The sequence below is a fragment of the Macaca nemestrina genome, chromosome 9, assembly GCF_043159975.1.
Source record: "Macaca nemestrina isolate mMacNem1 chromosome 9, mMacNem.hap1, whole genome shotgun sequence".
NCBI classification, from domain to species: domain Eukaryota; kingdom Metazoa; phylum Chordata; class Mammalia; order Primates; family Cercopithecidae; genus Macaca; species Macaca nemestrina.
In genome coordinates, this window is record NC_092133.1 from 51,803,222 (window position 1) to 51,826,515 (window position 23,294).

General features: G+C 32.0%; 1 long non-coding RNA gene across 1 annotated transcript in view; it reads left to right on the forward strand.

Moving 5' to 3' along the window:
• LOC105496637 (uncharacterized) overlaps positions 1–21,088 on the forward strand; it is a 121,541-nt gene extending 100,453 nt beyond the window's left edge. Inside the window, exon 3 of the long non-coding RNA XR_011607434.1 lies at positions 21,021–21,088. This is a non-coding gene — a long non-coding RNA (uncharacterized lncRNA). The remainder of the gene's footprint in view (positions 1–21,020) is intronic.
• The last annotated feature ends 2,206 nt before the right edge of the window (positions 21,089–23,294 follow it).

Below are 23,294 nucleotides of genomic sequence, written 5' to 3' on the forward strand. Positions count from 1 at the left end.
TATTTCAATTAAATTATACAATATTTATTAGACTATAAGTTGCAAACTGCTATCATATAACTTTATGAATTGCAGAAGATAGAAGAGGATGAAATAATACATAGGAGCGTAAAATTATCTCTTGTTCTCTCTTTGATAGAAACAGACGGTATATGCTCATTATAGTATTTGATGACTTAGCTGTCATAATCAGTTCTATCTTTTCATAATACTGTTTATCCTATTATAAACCTAAATTCTGTTTGATCAATTGTTGGTCAGAGAGAGGGAATCAATCTTGAATGTATTAATTGAAGATTATGGTATGAAGTACAGTCCAAAGATTAATTTGACAAGAAATGTAACTATAAGTAAAACAGATTCTGACACTTCTATACAACACATTAACACATCTTTGTCACAAGCATGATTCGAGACAATACCACTTTAGAACTTTAGTACTTTAGCTCTCTGTTGTTGAAGATTGGGAGATTTTATTTTTTATTTTTTTACAAAGAAAATCTAATCATATCAAAAATCTGCCATAAGAGAAAGATTTTAAGTTTTAAAGAAGTCAGAACTACAGCTAATGAGACTGTATTGTTTACTTGAAATTTGCTAAGAGGGTAGCCTTAAGTGTAACACTATGTTATACTCACGTACAAGTGAGTCTTAAAACAAATAAACACTCATGATTTTACTTGTAGCAACTTTGATTTGCTCTCTTTACAACCAAGCTTCGTGAAAGTAATTTTGACTTCCAGTTTTCCTCATTTAATATTATTTTAAGTCATGACACATTGCTTCATTTAAAGCTCTCCTACTGATAGTCCTAATTGTTCTTGTCTCTACCAGGCACTTGACATTTATCCAACCATTCAGTTATTAAACAAATATTTATTCAGTGCTTACCTTTTGCCTATTGCTGGGATATGTCCTGGAAATCCAACAGTTGATTCTTCTATTGTTTTGTCTGCCTCCATAAACAGCTCTGCTTCCGGTGGTCTCCAGCAAGCTGTCCAATCTCAACAAGTTAGTTATGCACAAAATGTTGTAGAAGTCATGTGCCAGCATTATAATCTTTCTTTTTGCCTCAAAAGCAGAGCGTATTTACAATAAGAGTAAAATATTTCAGTTCAGAGGCAAGAAGTATACAAGTGAACATTTTGAAGTAATGACAATGTGTGACTATAACGAAATTTAGAGACTTGTAAAGGAAACTACGTGATGCCAAGGTACTGAAACACCATTCATAGTGGAGAAATCAAAGTCACGTCATACGTGTTTTACAAATCATTAACACACTCAGAATAAATGCTTGAAAATATGAATAGCTTAGAGAGGAAACAGCTTTTCTGTCCTACTACTTACCTGATAACTAGAGAAAATGGCTACTTCAACCTGTATACACATTCAGTGTATAGTTTCTCTAATATTACCAAGCCATGTCAGATGAAAATACACGCAATTTCTGTACCTACTGTTTTGTGTTAATTTTACAGAATTTGTTTTACAGAATTTGTTTAATCAACTAACAGTATTACATTATTTAGTAGTGTCCTTGTCGCAGAGCCAATTAATCATAAACATTCCCACAGGTTGAACCGTCTAACAATGGAAAGGATTTTCATGTGTTTTCTGCACACTCGCTCCCCAATTACGTTCCAAGAGAAGATCCAGAAGAGAGTCCCTTCACTAAGGCATTAAGAAACATGTGAGTGAGGGCAGATTTTCCATCACTGAAAGTTCTGTTTGCTCACTTCTGTGGGCCAGATATGACCATAAAGGAGGCCACAATTGAGAAGTGCTCACAGATTTCAATAGGAATGATGTGATTCCAGAAAATCAGATGCAACATTATAGCACTTAACCAACAAACAAAATGTGGGCATATCTACAATCAAGGCTAGTAGAGTTGTACAGGTCATCAGAGTGCCTTGGAGCAAGAAAACGTTGGCAGTGGCTAAATGATTTTGACATCCTTGGAACAAAATAGAGACCCTTTTAGAATACTGCTTAATTCATATAACAAGAAATTCTTCAGGTCTGGAGTCAAAAACTTGACTCCAGTCACTATTGTGTAGATATAGCCTACCACCTAGTTTCCATGTTAATTTTCTGACTCAGAGCCCTTTGCTTAAATAGGATGCCTGGAGGACTCGGCACTATTGACGCACCACTCACAGTAAATCTTTCCCCATGCCTTCCCCAAAGAGACCTGTGGCCTTTTTTATAGTGTATCCTCTCTGTGAAGCAATTCACTGTGAATAGCTTTTCCTGGCACCTGAGGAGTTTACCTAGACACATACTCGTCTTCATGGATTTCGTAGTCTGGCACTACTGGTCACATCCTTCTTTCCAGAATGATTTCTCATTTGTTGTTGTTGTTGCTGTTGTTTGTTGTTTTGAGACAGGGCCTCATTCTGTCCCCGAGGCTGGAGGACAGTGGCACTATCTCCACTCACTGCAACCTCTGCCTCCCAGGTTCAAATGATTCTCCCACCTCAGCCTCCTGAGTAGCTGGAACCACAGGTGTGTGCCACCGTGCCCAGCTAATTTTTATAGTTTTGTAGAGACAAGGTTTTGCCATGTTGCCCAGGCTGGTCTTAATTAGAGGGCTCAAGTGATCTGCCTGCCTCAGCCTCTCAAAGGGATGGGATTACAGATGTGAGCCACCATGCCCAATCTGCTTTTCCATTTGAATTCATGGAATAGCCTCTCCTGATTCTACTTTTATATTTTAAGCTACTTTGTATTATTGGAGCATAATATAGACACAGAAATGGTCCTAAATTATGAGAGCGTAGGTCAACGAGTTTCCCAAATAGAACAACCTCATATAATCACTACACTGATCAACAAATAGAGCAGCCCCCACACCTCAGATATCATCATTTTGACCTCTCCCAGTTAGTGCCCATCTAGGTTTGTCATTACCTTGACTTCTGACACTATGAATTAGTTTTGTCTGATTTTGAGCTTAATACAAATGTATCACACACTATGCACTCTTTTATGTATGGTTTCTTTTGCTCGCATGATAAATCTAATGTTTGGAAGATTGCTTCAGTATTATATATCATTATAGTCCATTCATTTTCTTACTTCTTTTGTATGAGTAAACACAAATTATTTATCCATTCTACTTTTGATGAACATTTGAGTTGTTTCCCAAATATTCCTCTATTGTAATGAAAACTGTTATGAACATTCTTGTACAAGTCTTTGGAGAACATATTATACATTTCTGTTGTTTGATTCACTCATTAAATATTATTTTTACCAGTGTTCTGAAATTGGTCCTCTTTGGTTATCATACATCACTTTTGTTACTACTTATTTCTTTAAAACTTCTACAAAGACATCTGTCTACTGAGAACTTCTGAACTTTTAACAGGTACTTCCAATACCTAATATTTAATTATTTTTCTTCTTTAATTTTCCTTTCTATATTACCTTCTTAGATTAATGTATGCAAGACACATGGTAGAGTTACTTAAAATATCACCTTTTTCTTCTCATTTGGTAACGAAATGTGTCAATTCTACTTAATTAACAACACTTTTACTTAACCATCTTCTGTCAGTGTCTTAGTTTCTGCCTTTGTCTTATTTGAAAGTGTTTGTAAAACTAATTTTGTGACAGCAATGCTGATGTCTAGTGATTTAAAGTAGTTGGGCTTTAAAAACTAGTTACCACGTTCCAAGATAAAAGTTATTATTATCACAAACTCTTTGAGCAATCCTTATTGTAGCAGTGCAAGAGTGAACGAAGTGAATATCAACTGAGAAACTGGAAAATAATAAGCAATAAAATGCTTGAAAAGGAAAAAAAAAAAAAAAGAAAAGAGTTTTTGTGAATGTTTGGTGGGTAAGTCCCCTGAGGAATGAATGCCCTGATAGTTGTGACTCCACGTAAATCAAACGGACATAAAAAGAGATTTCAATTTTGGCACGAACAAATTGATCCAACTGGATGCTGGCTGATAAAATCCATCTTACCCGAAGTTCAAAAAGATCTTGGCTGATCAAGGCAGCAATTCAGAAGATAATAAAGTCTGGAGAGAACTGAACAAGTTTCTTGGAGTTTATATAAAAGGAAGACTGAGAGTGAAATGTCAGAATATTGAGGAGTACAATACCATGATCATTATAAAAATTACATTATTGAAGGTAGAATATGTGGATATGCAAAGGATATGAAAGGGATAAAGCTGTTTCATAAAAATATAAAAAATCAACAGTCATTTTCACTGGTAATTTATTCTAACCCTTATTTCCAATGATGGTGTGTGTGCTTGTGTGTGTGTGTGTTTGTGTTTCTAGGATTAAATACATATATGTGCCTTTCTCCTGGAATTAAATCTTTTCACTCGTTTTCGTACTGCTTATTTGATTGTGTCTAAACATCTTATGACAGAGATTTGCCTTTTACTTTATTTCTAAATGCTTCTCACTAGCACCTAGATTCCTGCTGTATCAAACTTTAAATGTTTGAAATATTACATATCTTGGCCTTGGCTCATATGGTTTAATTTTCCTGGAATAGTTTTACCTTACTTGACCATTTGGAAAACTTCTTTTCCCCTTTCCTGGATCTCAGTATTTTTGAAAGCTTCTCTTGACCTTCATAAGCAAACCTGTATTGTTACTTATTATTGTGTCAATTTTTTTTCATAATATACAGCCTTGGCTCTTCACCTTTAGCATTTAAAAAATTGCCTTTTTTTTTTTTTTTTGAGACGGAGTCTCGATCTGTGGGCCCAGGCTGGAGTGCAGTGGCCGGATCTCAGCTCACTGCAAGCTCCGCCTCCCGGGTTTACGCCATTCTCCTGCCTCAGCCTCCCAAGTAGTTGGGACTACAGGCGCCCGCCACCTCGCCCAGCTAGCTTTTTGTATTTTTTTTTAGTAGAGACAGGGTTTCACCGTGTTAGCCAGGATGGTCTCGATTTCCTGACCTCGTGATCCGCCTGTCTCAGCCTCCCAAAGTGCTGGGATTACAGGCTTGAGCCACCGCGCCTGGCCGAAAATTGCCATTTTTTTAAATGAACTTTTCTAGCCCCAATGCCAAATTTACTCACAATAATTTTTAGAATAAATTCAAAAATACACTGAGAAGATTCATATACAGATAGTTTGAGTATCTTACTCTGAGAACACTGTTCCATAGCTATTATCATTTTTCACTTTTGTTTTCCTTAAGGGAAGGAATGGATAACATTTATTGTCCTGACACCTATTACAGGGATGGACAAGTAGTATTAATTTAATAATTGATAATTATTTGTTCATTATACACTTACATGGAACTTAATATAAGTCTGTACAATTATAAGCTTTTTATAAGTATTAAACTGATTTAAGTCTCATTATAAACCTGTGAAGGTGCTACCCTTATTAATTCCTTCTTTTCAGGTGAGTAAACTCAACAGACAAGTTACTAACTTGCCTAGTTTCAGGCAGTTAGAAAGGCAGCTCTGATTAAAATATAAGAAACATGATTTCAAATTAAAGGAATTTATCCACATCATAACACTTCTGGAATGTTGATTTTTAAAATACGTATTGTAGTATAACACTGACATATGTACCAACATCAAATGTACAGCCTGAAAAATTATCCAGAAGTGAACACAGCCTTATAAAGATGACTCCTGTCGAGTAATAAAATCTGAGCCGAATCCTAGGAAATTCCTTCTTTCCCCTACACAGTAACTACTCTCCCTCTCACCATTATCCTCACATCTGTTGATACTTTAGAGCTACTTCTTTCACTCAACATACAGTTTGTGTGTAAACATAACACATTGTACTTATTTATTCTATATTTGATACATATTTTTCCAGTTTGGGGCTAATATAAATTATGCTTCTAGAAAGATTGTTATACATATCTTTAGGAGGAAGTATATGTACACATTTATGTATGTATTTCTATATACACACACTATATATATATACACACACAGTATATATGTATACATACACACAAGCATGCAAACACATATGTGCATATATAGTCAGGATGAATTTGGACAATGAGCTAGAAAGGATATGTTCTTTACAAGATTAAGTCGAATATTTTTCAGAGTCATAGTGATTTACATTCCTTTCATAAATGCGTGCAAATTTCATTTCATTTGTGCAACTTCTGTAGAAACCCTAAATACACTTTATTTTTTAAAATTTAGCTTTTTACTAATTATAGAGTATAATTTATTTTATTTTTAATTTGTATTTAATAAATTATAAGTAGCTTGATTTCCTTTTGTTTATTTTTTTCTTTCTTTAATTTTTTTTTTTTAATTCTGTGTGGTAAAGTGCTTTTAAAATTGCAAGACACCTTTGTTGATGTTTCATTGGTTGTACTTTCATTTACTACTTATTAAAAAAAATTTTTTTGGAGATGGTCCTAAGTCTGTCACCCAGGCTGGAGGGCAGTGGTTGATCAGAGCTCACTGCACCCTTGACCTCCCAGACTCAAAAGAGCCTAGCTACTCAGGAGTAGCTGGGGCTACAGGCCAGAGCCACCATGCCTGACTAATTTTTAAAACTTTTTGTTGAGGCAGAGGTCTCTCACTATGTTGCCCAGACAGGTCTCAAATTCTTGGGCTCAAGTGGTCCTCCCGCTTTGGCCTCCCAAAGTGCTGGGATTAATGGTGTGAGTCACCGTACCTGGCTATATTTTTACTTTATCAAAAAATTCATTTGTAGAGTTTACAGATTATCTTTTAAGAGTTCTTATTGTATTCAAGTTTGCAAATTTCATTTCTCATTCAGTTGCTTGCCTTTTCACTCTCAGTGAGTTATTTTATGATTACAAATCTTTATTTTTTGTGATTTTACTATTTATTAACCTATTTATCTTATTTATTAGTCTTCAATGGTTAGTTTTTGAGTCTTTTTAAAAAATCTTAAGGTCATAGAGGTGTCCTCTGTATTACTTTTTAAAAACTGTACTGTTTATGTTACACACTGCCTTCTATATGAAATAATTTTTGTGTATGTTGTGAGGTTGGACGTTAATATTCATTTTTCTCTGTATGGATGTATGAAAGACAGCACAATTTATTGAAAATAAATCTTTTCCTCGCTGTACTGAAGCACTATTTTTTTCACAAATCAGCTAACTATATTGTTGTGTGGTTCTCTTTATGAACTCTCCATTCTGTTTCATTGAAATGTCTATACTTGTACCTTTTCTATGTCATAATTAATATACATTTATAAAAACTTTAATAGTGTAAGTCTTCACATTATATTTTTTCTTCAAAGTTATTTATATACTGTGTTTTTATTTGCATTTTACAGTCAGTTTTTCAGTTGCCACCAAATATAATGCAGACAAATTACGCTATTACTAATCACAGTATTATGATTTCCAGTGTATTACAAATATAGATTTATTTAAAATACTGAATCTTTCTTCTACTACTAGAAATGAAATAGGAACATGGTACATCTTTATTTCTGTTGAATGTCTTTAATTTATCTCAATAAAATTTCACAATTTTCCGTAAAGGGATTGCAAATAATATGTTATATTTTATATTAGGAATTCACCGTTTCTTCCTGGAAACATTTCAGATTTTTAATATTTTATTTGATTTAAACTCACTACATTTGGAAAGCTTTAATTATAATTTTATTTTTATTAGATATAGAGCTACTCAGATTTGCTATTTATTCTTGTGTCACTATTAATAATTTTCTAGAAATGTTATGTATTTCATCAAACTATTTCAAAATTTTTTAAGTTACTTATTGCATTCTCTTTTTCTCTCTCATGACTATAGAATCTATAATGATTTCCTTGTTATTATTCATGATATTTAGAATTTGTGGATACTCTTTTCTTTAATTTCATGCATAATCATGATATATTTTTATCAGTCTTTTCATAGTAACTTTGGCTTTTGCTGATTTCATTTATTTTATGATTGTTTCCATTTCTCCTGCTTCTTATGTATCTTCTCTTTTCTAATTATTTGGATTTAATTTGACATTATGTTTTACATTTTTGTGATTGACAATTAGATTTTTAATTTTCAAGCTTTAATTTTTTAAACATATTTATGTAACCATATACATTTATCTCCAAGCTGAGGTTTGCCTAAGTCTCCCAACTTTTAACAAGTAGTATTTTTACTTTCATTTTTATTAAATTCAAAATACATTTTAATATTCATCGTAGTTGCCTTTTTGATCCATGAATAACTTAAAAATGTGATGCTTAATTTCCAAACATTTGTTCACTTTCAAAGTCTTGCTACAAATTTCCAGCTTAATAACATTGTTGTACAAAAAACACTGTCAAGTATTTCAAATTTTTGGCATTTATTGATTCTTTTTTGGGGCCTAACCTCAGCCTCTATCTATCTATCTATCTATCTATCTATCTATCTATCTATCTATCTATCAATCATCATGTATCTACCTAGATAGACAGAGATATCTATAGATATCTATGGTAAATTTTGAAACATGTTCTAAATACACTATAAAAAATTGTGTTTTGCTATTTTTGGGTGCAGTTCTTATGTCAAAGTATTTAATCCTACTGCTTTAAATTTCTGTATTATTATTGATATTTTGTATCCTTTTTGCTATCAGTTATTGAAAAAGATATATTAAAGTCTTTATGATTGAAGATGTGCCTATTGCTCCTTTAAGTTCTATAAATTTTACATGTGTGTTAACTGTGTGTGAGTGAATATAAATACACAAGTTTGACAATTTCCTCAATAATTGATTCTTTTATGTGGATGATGTATACATCTTCCTCTCAGGTAATAATTTCTGCCTTAAAATCTCTATTGTCTGATATTAACATAGCTAAGCAAATTTTCATTTGGCTTGTGTTTGATTACCTTTTATATACATATATGAAAGATTTTTTAAATTAAGATGGCTCTATAGATAGAAGATAGAAGATATATAGATAGATGATAGCAGATATCTTCTACAGATACAGATATGTATATGTGTATATACACATATATAGATATAGTAACATTTGTATCTATATGTCTATTTATATCTATATATAAATGTATACATGTAGATATGTATATATGTGTATCTACATATATATCTGCATGCCTATCTATATCTATGTGTGTATATGATATCTATATACATGTAGATATGCATGTATATACATATATACATAGATACCTATGCATATATATATCTATACGTATACATGTAGATATATGCATATCTATATACACATAGAAATGTAGATATAAACATGTATCTATATGTGTATAGAGTTATGTGTAGACATATATATATACAGAGAGAGATAGTTCTATATAGAGAACCATCTATATCTAGCTAGAGATATCTATCAATAGATATCTCTACCTATCTATCTCTAGATAGATTATATATCTACCTAATCTATCTATAGAACTATCTTAAAACCATCCTAATTTAAAAAATCAAGATTCATCTTAATTTAAAAATCTTAATTTAAAAGTTAAGAACCATCTTTATTTTGTGATTCTTATACATCATGGAATACTAGGCAGCCATAAAAAAGAATGAGATCAAGTCCTTTGCAGGAACATGGATGGAGCTGGATGGAGGTCTTCATCCTTAGCAAGCTAATGCAGGAACAGAAAACCAAATGCTGCATGTTCTCATTTACAAGCGGGAGCTAAATTATAAGAACACAAGAACACATAGAGGGAAACAACAGTCACTGGGGCCTCTGGGAGGGTGGAGTGTGGGAGGAAGCAGAAAATCAGGAAAAACAACTAATGGGAACTAGGCTTAATAGCTGGGTGGTGAAATAATCTGCACAACAAACCCCTGTGACACTAGTTTACTTATATAACAAACCTACACATGTGCCATTGACCTTAAAATAAAAGTTAAAAAAACTATAAAAAATCTGTAAATAGAAATGTTCAACCAACACAAGATGGTTCATTCCAAGAATTATCTTAATTTAAAAATCTTTACATCTTAAGATGCTACACAGGAGGCTGAGGCAGGAGAATCTCTTGAATCTGGGAGGCGGGGGTTGCAGTGAGGCAACATCACGCCATTGCACTCCAGCTCAGGCGACAGTGTGAGACTCTGTCTCAAAAAATAAAAAAATAAAAAAGAAGAAGCAGCAGCAACTTTGCTGCTTAAATAGAGTATATATCCATTTACATTTAATGTGGTGAATGAAAATTTTGGTTTTCATTTACCACCCTACAATTGAATTTTTAATTCCTCCATATATTCTATTTGTCTTTCTCAACTAATACTTTACAAATGAAAGGACTTACAGAAAGCAAATATATGACTCAATATTCTAATAAAAGTGCTTGAAATAATGTATATTGATGGCTTTATCCTTCTTTCTTAAATATCTTAAGTTATACACATTACATAACTAGGCACTGATGAGAATCTAGTACTAGATAACCATTATTTCAAAGGCATGGATAGAATGTTTTCCAGGTATGGAGTGTTTCCACACTCCCCTTCCATACATTTTCAAGCCATTGCATAAAAAATACGGAATTTTGTAGAGAGAGGTGAGTTTATATCCTTTAATATTTTCTCACTTTAGAAATGCAGTCTTGGAATGATATAAACTCTATAAACAGATTATCATTCTGCATTTACCGAGAATTATATCAAGGTGTCTATTTTTAAGACAAGAATAAAAATTATGTTTTTTTCTAATAATAGAAATGGATAAGCAGAATTCTGGCTTATAATGATAAGAACATGCTATCTCCTAGTTTGAAATAAGTTAGATAATTTAACTTTCTCGTGTTATCTTGAAGTTAATACATTGTTCATATTGGATGTATCAGTGTAATACATGAAGTGGTACGTTTGGTACCATCCCTTTTATCCTCCACATAAAATGACTCAGTGGCTTAAAACACTTCTTTCCATATCCTGCAGTTTTGCACAGCAAAAGAAGCACGCACTTTGAGGAAACTGTACCGTTTAATTTTTTGTATTTTCAATATTATGGGTACAAAATATTTGTATATAATTATGGAGTACATGTGATGTGTCAATACCTCCTTTTTGATCCCAGATCTTCCCTGAATTTTTTGTCCAATTTGTATTGCATTATTTAAGTTTGAAAAGGAGTAATGATGTTTAGTATACACGGTTATAAAATAACTGCTTCAAAAGATGTAAAGTATCTGATACTTACTATGTCCAAATATGATTTTTAAGCAAATGTTCCTAACAATACATAAATAATAACATGAAATAAAATAAATTCATATAACTTTATGATAATAATTTTATATAATTAAAAGGTGTTATGTGCAAACAGATGGTATACAACACTTGGCATGTAATAATGAAATTAAGTCCAATTGAATATACTGTCTGATTTATTTCCACAATCTTTAATACACGTATTGTAAATCCAAACATCAAAAACCATAAGTAGCCTATATAATGCCTTTTTTTATTCTCTGTAATGTTTTTAATATAAATATATGAAAGAGCATCTTAAATTATTTAAAGAAGTCAATTATTTTATATGTGGATTTAGTATTAGAACATATATATTCTTTTGCATAAAAAGCTTTTTTAAGTGTCAGAAATTGTATACTTATATAGTGACTTTTGTTCACAAAGTCGTTAGTCATAGGTACATACAACATACTTGAAAAACATTTTTGTCAACATTGGATGCATTTTTCTCTTATAGACTCTTGAAAATGTTAACAAGCCAACAAGTGAACATACTGAAGTATTTTTTAATCATCTTTTTTATTGTTGATAATGAATTGGTTGATATAAAGTCATTAGAGTGTCAATTCAACAAATATTTTCTATGGCATAACAAATGTCATTAACTTGCTAGTCTGTCATGCTGTTGCAAAGCTAAAGCCACATTCATTAGTAGTTTTTGTTGCTGTTTGTAGTGGTGGTTTGTTTGTTTTGTCACATGAAGTGTCCCACTTCTTGTATTAAATTATTATGCTTTCTGAGAATGTTCAATCAGAATGTAATAAAACCTTTTAAAAATGATTTACAAATTTATTCCCATAGGTGGGAATTGAGCAATGAGAACACTTGGACACAGGGCGGGGAACATCACACCCCAGGGCATGTCAGGGGGTGGGGAGCTGGGGGAGGGATAGCATTAGGAGAAATACCTAATGTAAATGATTATGAGTTGATGGGTGCAGCACACCAACATAGCACATGTATACATATGTAACAAACCTGCACATTGTGCACACGTACCCTAGAACTTAAAGTTCAATAAAAAATATATATTTATTTCTACTGAACACAATGTCTATATATTAGATGGCCTAGGACTGGTAGGGGGCTCTAATCCAGTGGATTGTTGATAAACTAGACAACTTGTATAATTTTTACATTGTTACTCTTAAAGTCTTGTCATTGTCTGGTTATCTCAATATTGAAAAATAACATGTCAACATTCAGTGTAATAAACTGGAAGAAAAAATGGGCCAATATCCCATTCAATTAAAGACATTGAAAATAATGTGTATGTATTACTTCTACTCACATCTTAATGTTCATCATGTTGTCACAAAGCCACATAGAACCATATACTGGGGAATGTAATGTTTATCTGAGAAACCAAATGCCTAAATACAAATTTTAGTAGTATGAAGTAAGAGGAAATAAATATTGGGGATTTTCTAGTCTTCTCTATTAGATATAAATTGCAAGATTTGACCACTTTAAAAAATATTAATATTCACTAATTTTTCATCAATTCAAATATCATATCATAGAGAGCAATTTAGTCAAATTAGATAACAATTCTAAACATAAGAGTTAACTGTACATCTTCTAGAAGCCAAAAACGAGAAATTATTTGTGGCTTTTGGCTAGACAAAGGTTTCTTAGATGTGGCCCAAAGAACAACCTAGAGAACACGCAAAACAAACCGATTACAACAACAATAAATATGACTTCATAAAAACAAAAAATTCTATATTTCTAGATTTTTGAGTCATTATGACTCAAACTAGGAATAGACATTTCCAAATTATGTCTGATAAAGGATGTGTATCCAAAATATGTAAGCTCAATTACAAGGCAAATTACAGACCAATAATAAACAATAAGGAAAAGAACATATTTGAACACACATTTTGCCAGAGGAAATTCAGAGACAGCAAATAATCACATCGAAAGATGTTCAATATCTTTAGCCATTGTAGAAATACAAATTAAATGAGATGCCATTCCACACCTGCTAGAATAAATACAATTAAAAATACTAATCATCCTGTGTGTCGGTGATGATTTAGAAAAACTGTAACTCTCAAATACTGATGGTAGGAAGGTAAATGATACAGCCACTCCGGGGAAAAAAATGGACTGCTTCTTACAAAGTTAAATAGACACCCACCATTTTACCTATTTATTCTACTGTTGCTCTTTAAGCAGAAAACATTATAGCATATATACATACAAGAATGTGTTTACAAGTGTCCATGGAACACTTATTTATAATAACACTAAACTCTAAACAACCCAAAGTTTGTCAATGGGTGAATGAATAAATCCAACACGGTATGCTCATAACGTGAGAAGTAACTTCACACACACACAGAAAATCGTATTTTTAACAAATGGTGCTAGAACAATTGGACATCCACATCCAAAAAAAGAATCTAGACACTGTGTTTACACAATATACAAGAATGGATAATAGATTTAAATATAAAAATGCGAGACTATAGAAGAATGTTATAAATTGAATTTTATAAAAGTTAATACTTCTGCTCTAAGAAAGACATAATTAATATTTAAAAAACAAGCCAAGACTGGGAGACAGTATTTACAAAACATGTATCCAATAAAGAACTGGTATGAGCAATACACAGAACTCTAAAAACTCAACAAGGAAAAAAAAGATAAATAATCCAGCTAAAAAGTGGGCAGGAGATCCGAACAGACATTTCACCAAGGAAAACATACTGATGGCAAATAAGCAAATGAAATATGCCCAACATCATATATTATTAGAGACTTGCTCATTAGAATGAGATACTGAGGATAAAGAGCAAGGGAAACTCATTTATTGCTTGTGGGAATGCAAAATGGCACAGTCACGTTAGAAGATAGCTTTGCATTTCTTACAAAGTTAAATGTAGTCTTACCACATGGACCAGTAACTTCACACCTATCCAAATGAGTCAAAAATATTTCTACACAAAAATGTCACATGACTTCTTAAAGCAGCTTTTCTCATAACAAAACTTGGTAGCTACTAAGCTGTCCCCAACAGGTGAATGATGGTTCAATAAACAGGCATATCTATAAAATGGGATAGTTAGTGATAAAAGAATAATCTATCAAGTCATAGGAAACATGCAAGAACCTAGAATGCATATAACTTAGTGAAAGAAGCTAATCAGAAGAGGCTGTATACTGTATAATTCCAATGATATAACATTCTTAAAAAGAGGAAAACTGTCAAATGATCAGAGTTTCCAGTAGTCTCCAAGGGAAGGGATGAATAAATCAAGCACAAAAACTTTTAAGAAAGTAAAACTATTCTTATAATACCATAGTAGTGGATACATGACATATGCATTTGTCCAAACCCATGAAAAGTATAATACCAAGAGTGAACCCTAATATAAGCCTAATATATGGACTTTCATTTGTAATAATACGTCAATATTGATGTATTAATTATAATAAATGTACCACACTAATGCAAGATATTAATCATAAAGAATATGGAGGGTAGAAAAAAGTGTATGGAAATTCTCTGTGCTTTGTTAGTTTTTTCTGTAAACCTAAAATTGTTCTAAAAATAAAATCTAATAATTTAAAAAAGAATGAACTATTGTTACCAGTATCAACACAGGCGAAAGTCAGAGTAGTTATGTTGAGTGCAAAAGACAGACAAAAAAAGAGTAGATTTTGAGTGACTCCATTTACATAAAATTCTACCAAGTGTAAACCATTCTGTAGTATCAGAAATAGATTAGTAGTTGCATGGAGATTGAGTAGGGAAGAGGGGAAGAAGCGATTACTAAAAACACAAAGTAACATTGGGGAAATGAATACGTTCATTATCTTGACTGCCATGGTGTTTTCTCGTGTACCAATATGCCAAAACTTTAAAAATAATATACACTGGATACGTTCAGTTTATGTCAATTACACTTCAGTGAAAAACATTTAAAAATGTTATTTATCTTGATTTTATATCTATGCAGAGATATTCTATATCTGCCATATATACCGTTTGGCATAGTGTAAAGATTTATAAACATATTATATAAGTATGGTATTTGCAATATTCTTATTCATATGCAAAATATAGTTTGCATTTAATTTTTTAACTTTTCTTCTATTTTAATTCTGCATCCTCCAGACATTGACACTGAGAACTTCATATACAATTACATATTTTAAAATGAGTCATGTCTAGTATAATACAAAATTTCAGCAATGTAACATGGCAGGAACAAAATATAAATGAAGTTGCTTTATATAGATTCATTTTCCTCATTAAAACATTTCATAGCATAAATCACTTATTCGAAAGTATTAGCATATATATTTAAGAGCACTATGAAAAAACAGAATCAAGAAATGGATACCATATTGATACTCACTAAATCATATGTTAAAATATATTGAATAATTTTGTAGTTTTACAAAAGTAACTCACCCATGTCACATACTAATAATGTATATATTTATTTTTAGGAACTCTTTTTAGATAACTATAGGTGTATAGTTTTATGCTGAGTTTTATGAGAAATACAATAAGCATATCATTTTATGTCAGAAATAGAGAGTATATTTGTTCCTAGGTCATTTTCTATAGCTGTCAAAATGTTTCAACATCTTTTAAAACTCAAGAAAATGAGGAAGAAATATAGAAATGTTCCTAGGTTAATTGTTTTTATATCTTTATCTAGTTCTTTCTGTTATTAATTATATTAATTCTTCCCAACGGCTTATTTAAAAATGGGTCTTGAATTGTCTTTCATTAAAATTCTATGGGGTCTCATTACCTGTAAGAAGGTTTTATTTCACACCAAGTATTTTTCTTTTATGTAAAAGGCAAATAAAGCTCTGGGCTAAAGAAATAGTTTTTTTTTTATTTTCTCTATTGGGAAGTAGTTGAATATATACATTGCTGTATTTAGCTAAAACATATTAGAATGTGCTTTTATTTACAATAAAAATGAAATAAGGCTGTGTTACATTGGCAAGCTTTAATGGGAAATGTATTTGTCACCCTAGGCAAACTGAAAAGGCAGGTATATTGAATTCAGTAATGCTGAGTAATTAAGCCTTCACTTATAACCCTTATATTAGAGAATTCAACTTAATAAGTTAAGTCATTTTCCAAGTGTTTGTTAATGTATCAAAAGGATTTATACATTTCACAAACGGGGACTCAAGCTAAGCTAAAGATTTATAAACACAACCAATTCACTAGAGAAAGAATTTTAAGCTTGTTTTTCTTGTTTTTCCAAACCTAACTCTTTCATGGAAAAAAATAAAGGCAATATTATAAAATAGATGAAAGTACAGGGTAATTACCTTAAGTGACATTGAGAAGCCTAGAGCTCACCTGGTCCTCAATATTTGATAATCCATGTCACCCCTGGTTTACTTCCACAATTCCCTTAAAGATTGAAGAGCTGTCTGAATACCACAATCTTAGTATATTATATTTTGTAAGGAAACCTGCCCACTCAAGAACATCTTCTGTGACAGCCAATCCATTCAGCATGTTAGGAAGTTTCCTTCCACGTATTATTTAAGTCCACATGGTCCAGTGGATTGGACAATGTATGAACACATGATTTAGGTGGAAGTTATCCATTTATTGGTTGGAAATCAATAAGCCTCTTTCAATTGAGAATTCCAATTGATATGAAGAATATAATAGGGATGCATACTGGATGAGCAAAGCCATATAGCCTCCATAATGTTATAAAGAATAATATTGTTGAGCCACAGGCAAGCAATGGAGATACAAAGAGTACAAGAGTAAGGGAACAAGTGTTGCCCTGGAGTGAGAAAAATTGATAAAAAGCCACTGCCTTGATGTTGGACAGGCTCTTAGTTCTATGTTCAGTCTTTATTTTCTGCCCTTGGATTCTACACTGTACATTTCAAGTTTATTTACAAATGGTTTTGACTACAGAAAAAGCAAGTGTGTCGTTATGCCATTTTTGACATATTTTGGGAGAAATGAAGTAAAAACTAGTTTTTCTTTTCTTTTTTATTTATTTTTATTTTTATTTATTTATTTTTTTTATTTTTTGAGATGGAGTTTCTCTTGTTGCCCAGGCTGGAGTGCAATGGCACGATCTTGGCTCACTACAACCTCCGTCCCCCTGGTTCAGGCGATTCTCCTGCCTCAGCCTCCCGAGTAGCTGGGATTACAGGCGTGTGTCACCACACCCAGCTACTTTTTGTATTTTTAATAGATGTGGGGTTTCACCTTGTTGGCCAGGCTGGTCTCGAACTCCAGATCTCAGGTGATCCACCCACCTCGGCCTCCCAAAGTGCTTGGATTACAGGCGTGAGCCACCGCACCCAGCCATGAAAACTATTAAGATAGTTTTACAAAGTAGTTTCTGAGCTACATGTAAAAACAAAATAAAAAAATTTACTAACAGCTCTGCAGCTTTCATAATTAAGCAGTCAGATTTCCATGTGGCTGAGAATTTTTAGCAGTCTCCTCCGTTAGAATTTGCCATGCCCAAAATGTTCCATGCTGTACAGTTAAATGATTGATGTTTGAGTAATATCCAGTTTGAAAGTTGACTTTAAATGTTTCCTTGAGGGGAAAACATGCTTAGCATTTCATTATAAAATTATTCAAGCTTTCCTCTCATTTCTATGTTCAAATTCAATGCATGAGTTAAAGCATCTAAGGCTTCCTTTGAAGCAATTTCTATATTTGCTCTAAGATTTCAACTAGTCCTAATCTCAGAGGATCACTTCATTGGAAAAGTTGTGCAAAAGTAAAATGAAATGGAGATTAACTATACTAAATTGTCATGTTGAGCTTCGTGATAAATTTAGTTACAAAGATATTATTCGAATTGGAATTAACTGCAAATTTTCTAGGTATGTAAATGAAAGTGGAGTGAAATTATTATATAAGCCTAGAGTTATGACCATCAAAATACATGATATAGCAATACAATAATTTAATGTTGACTTAGGGAGTAATAAATCAGATATTTTATTCAACAAACTGTGATTTTTAATTATAACATAAGAATTATAAAATGATATTTAGAAGTAATTGTTTCTTAGAGTCAACAAAAATAATAGTTGAAAAATAAAATTATATAGGATGATTATATTGTGAAAATTTACATTAAAAATTAAAATAATAAACAAATCACCTTTGGAAACTACTTTTATTTAAAATATCAGGAATCCAGAAAATTGCAACTTTTCTTGATCTACATAATCATTTTTACATGAAATTTTAATTCCAAAACCATTGCAAAGATTTATTATTTTCTTAATAACCATAGTGTTAAGTATCAAACAGCTTCTGTGAAAGTACAATAGAATACAAGCATATACTAGATGTATTATTTTCTGCATTTATGCATGAACAATAAGATTTTTTAAATTCTTGACTTATTTGTGGAAATATGATAGAGACAATTTTATGGTTTGGTTTAAGGATTATTCATTTCCACACTTAGATGAGGTAATTTTTTCTTTTCTAGATAAACTCTAATTCCACTTTTTTTCATGCGGTATACACAAATACATGCATATATATGTTTCAGTTAAACAACAGTAGTAAGATTTTAACAAATTATTTACCTGCCTTTCTGAAAAGTGTCTATTAATGTCGTTATGAGCCTATAAGGGAAGAGAGGGACTATATTACAAAGGAACAGAAATGATCCAGTAGAGTATGAATACACCTGGATTCTAAGAATATTAGGCTATTGGGTATTGGGATGTAGACTGGGATAAAAGAGTATACCCCTATCAGAGCACTGTCAGTTTCACTATTGATATGGTGCAAACACACGATAGGATTGTTCAAGCACAGACGTCAGGAGTAGAGTAATGTCTGGGCCATATCTAATAACAAACAAATCAGAATCTGGACATGATATGTAGGCATTTGTTTCTTTAAAAAATTGCCCCAGATGATTCCATTGTGTATCTAATGTTGAGAAGTAATATGCTCAGTCATTTTCTTTGAATTCATTCTGCCTGAGATATCTAGAGTTGTTTTGGTTCTCTTCCAAGAAGAGAGACTGGGACTCACTGATTTTGGTGATATTCAGTTGAACTATGTCCTTACTGATTCTATTCATTATTGTTAGAGAGATGTTAACATCTCCAATGATAATAGTGGATTTATTTATCTGTTCTTGCAGTTCTATCTGTTTTCACCTCATGTGTTTTTGACAGCCTGTTACATGCAAACACATTAAGGATTGTTACGTTTTCTTGGAAAATTAAACTATTTGTTACTATGTAATACCCCTTTGTATTCCCGTATAATTCTTCTTTCTTTGAAGGCTTTTTGTCGGAAATTAATATATTAATCCAACTTTCTTTTAATTAATATTATCATGTTATATATTTTTCAAAGTTAACTCTCAAGCTTGTCCACAATGAGCTTCCAGAAATTAATCAACTACATATTAAAGTTTTCTACTCCATTACTAACTCCTATGGGGGCTCCTGGGATCTTGCTCCACTGAGCTACAATTCTTTGCATTTTCCCATCTCTCTAATTTAGTGGAGATTTAGGGTGGGGGCAGCAGTTTTTCTGTGACCTCAGTCCTCTAACGGATCTAAAATGGGTTGTTGATAGTCTGTTTGTACAGCATTTTTCTTGTTGTAAGGATGGGAGTGATGATGTCCAAGCTTCTTACATGCTCGAATAACTGACATTTTTTATTAAATACTTACCCCATGGTGGTAAAAGAATGCTATAATTTTTGGATCCACGGAACTAAAGTACTAGGAGAGGGAATTTTTCGCAGGAAAGATGGTTGCTACTGGGAAAAAAAAAAAAAAAAAAAAAAAAAAAAAAAAAAAAAAAAAAAAAAAAAAAAGATAGTCTTCTCTGCTATCTCTGCTAGACTCTCTAAACTCTCCTCCTGTCTCTGGAGTCCAGACACACAAGCCTCCTTTTAGTTTTGAGTTTTCACTATGCTTTTATCTTAAAGGCTTTGCCTACTATGTCCCTCTTCCTGAGAAAGCACCTTATCCCCTCAATTACCTAGTTAACATCAATTATCAAATCATACTTCTTACTGAAGGTCAAGTACCACCTCTAGAAGAAATCTTCCCTAAGAACAGCCTACATGTAGTTAATTCTGTGAGCCCTTTTCTTACATCCTTCGAATACTCTTCCTTCACATGACTCTTCCTTCACAGTCTTTAGCCAGATAATACATCACAGGAAAACAGGGAGAACATGATTTGGCCATTCACTCTTACCTTTGCCTAGCCCAGTGCCAGGCAAATAATAGAGTTTCATTATATATTTTTTGAATGAATTACTACATCCAAGTAAAATAATTGATGTTTTGGAATTATCTAAGACAGTTAAAATCAGTTAAATATAGTTAATGTGAAGCAAAAAACGGTAAACAAAATTAACGTAATATACATGCTGATGTTACTATTTTAGATAAAACAAAATAATTTACAAATTCTTTTCAATAATTCAATTAACGTTTATGAGATTTGATTGAAAACAAATCTACAAATGCTTTGTTGTAAATAAAAGGTAATCCTTGTAATAAGTAAAAATAAATTAACATAACAAATATCGATTTACAGATAAACAAAAAGTGCTTTCTAAATGAAAAGAGGATTATTAATAGTTGGCATAAGAAATCAAAAATTAGTTCAACAATTAGTCATGTGGAAATGTCAAATATTGACATTAATGTGATAAAACAAGAGTTTCTGCAAATAACCTCCCATCCCTGATGTGAGTCTTTCAGGTCATTCTATAGTTCAACTAGTTCCTAATAACACAAAAACAGGAAAGATAAAATCCATCATTTTTCTTTTACTACGCAGATCCTCCTGTAGCTGTCATACAGAGTGTGATTTATGACTTGCAAGTTGTGCTATGGAGCTTGACAAGTAAGTTTAATTTCATTTAATATTTTCTTTAAACCATCTTAGATCTTCTCTTTGACAAGAACTTCACCTATTAGTGTTCTCAAAATGTAAAATGGGTAACTTAATGAGAACAAAAGTTGTACCCTAAGGTATATTTGCATTATCTACATACTCGCAATTAAATCTTAACAGTTCAAATATACCCATTTGTAATAGAATCTAACAGTTTTCCTCCTGAATTGTTTTAGACACCAGAAATTTTTAGCCCTAATAAATAATGTTTAGCTTCCTAGTCACAAACCAGAGAGCAAATTTCATCGGTTTAGAATGGTTAAAACCAACATAGCTGCAATATTTTTATTTTTGTTTTAAAAATTTGTTTAATCAATCAGTAAATCAATCAGAGTTGACCATTATGTAATCCACAGACCTTGAAATAACGAAGATACAGTTCTCCGCAGATAAATATCTATATATGGTTTTAAGATGAATAGAAATTATCCTGAAGATTGTGAAGAAAAAGTATACCATATAATATAGTAAATAAAAATAATAATAGTTATTAATTTTTCTGCTTATTATGTTCCAGAATCTGTAACTAAGCATTTTAGAGCATTATTTTTTTTAATTCACACAATAATCCCTTGAGAAATATACTACAATTATTATCTTTATTTCACAGTTATTGAAAATGAGACACAAAGAGGTTAAGAATTTTTTCCAAGGTCAGGCAGCTAGTGTGACTTAGCAAGGGTGTAGTTAAGAAAAAATATGTCTTTCTTATCTTACAGGAAATTTGGAAAAGCAAATAACTAGGTTCTCTTTTTAATTAAAAAAAATAAAATATTGAAACAATACACAATCCTTTGTTGTTCATGCTCTATATTATTATTATTATCTCTGCTAACAGCAAAAGCTAAGAATAGAAAATATTTCTGACCCAAGTTTGTAAATTATGAATCAACCTGTTAAATAACCAGAATAGGCTAACAAGTGGAATTAAATGTAATTATTCTACATTATATATAGAATATAGAAAATTTCTTATTGTTATAATTTTACTAAGATTCTACCAGTTTCAACTGAAATATAACATTTCAAATCCAAGCTTGATAAAAGAACTTGGCATGAGATGTTTTCATAGGAAATAGTGACAATTCATATTTTTTAAATTAAGTATAAATGGGATGTATTATTTCTTTATATCATTTTCCTTCTAAAAGTTATTTTTAAAGTTTCAGTTTTTCTGAAGTTGATAGCTATTACTAACTCTTTTGGGCAAAGTTTTTTGAGATAGATTAATTTATAAAATTAGGAAGAAACTAAAGTAGTTGTGAAAGTTTCTAAAAAGATAATAAAGTAGTCTCTATGTTATAACAGAAAACGAGAATGTGAACACAGATCATTTTGACTCTCAGAGTTTGTGTTTTCAGCAAATATTACCCGAATATTGATATATAAATTAGAATTCCCCAAAGGAAAGCATTTAAAAATGTTAAAATTAAAAAAATGAACTTGTCCTTAGTCTCAGGACAATCTCCAGTGGATTCAATAGAGCATCTGCAGCTTTGTTGAACAAAGGTGTCTGCAATATAGACTCATGGTGTGAGCTTAGTGGGTCACCTTCTTTTTTCCTTCTTGGAACTTTGGGAGGCACTTATAAAAGAGCTACTGTAGTAGGAGGACTGAGTTGCATCACCCTGAGGATTTATGTTTCTATGGGAGAATCAAATTCACTTCAGTATAGGGATTTACTAGGTTTCCCTAGCCTTATTAATAAAATAGGAATACAACATGAAATATGCATACTTTGTCATACAATAATCCAATTAAGACACTATTTTTGTATAGCAAAATTCTTTACTAAACACTAGTTGCAAATCAAGTGAAATTACATTGGCAAGAGGTGATCATACTGCTCTGCTCTCCTACTCCTGCCTTTTCCTCCTACCCCAGCTGAAAATACTTGCTGCAAAGGTCCTTTCATAGCAGACTTTGACCTCAGGGTGTAGAAAGGGAAAGGAAAAGGTCAGATATGTATGTCTTGTCTATAACTTAAATTTAATACCTGCCGGGCGCGGTGGCTCACGCCTGTAATCCCAGCACTTTGGGAGGCTAAGGCGGGTGGATCACGAAGTCAGGAGATCGAGACCATCCTGGCTAACACTGTGAAACCCAGTCTCTACTAAAAAATACAAAAAAATTAGCCATGTGTGGTGGCGGGCAGCT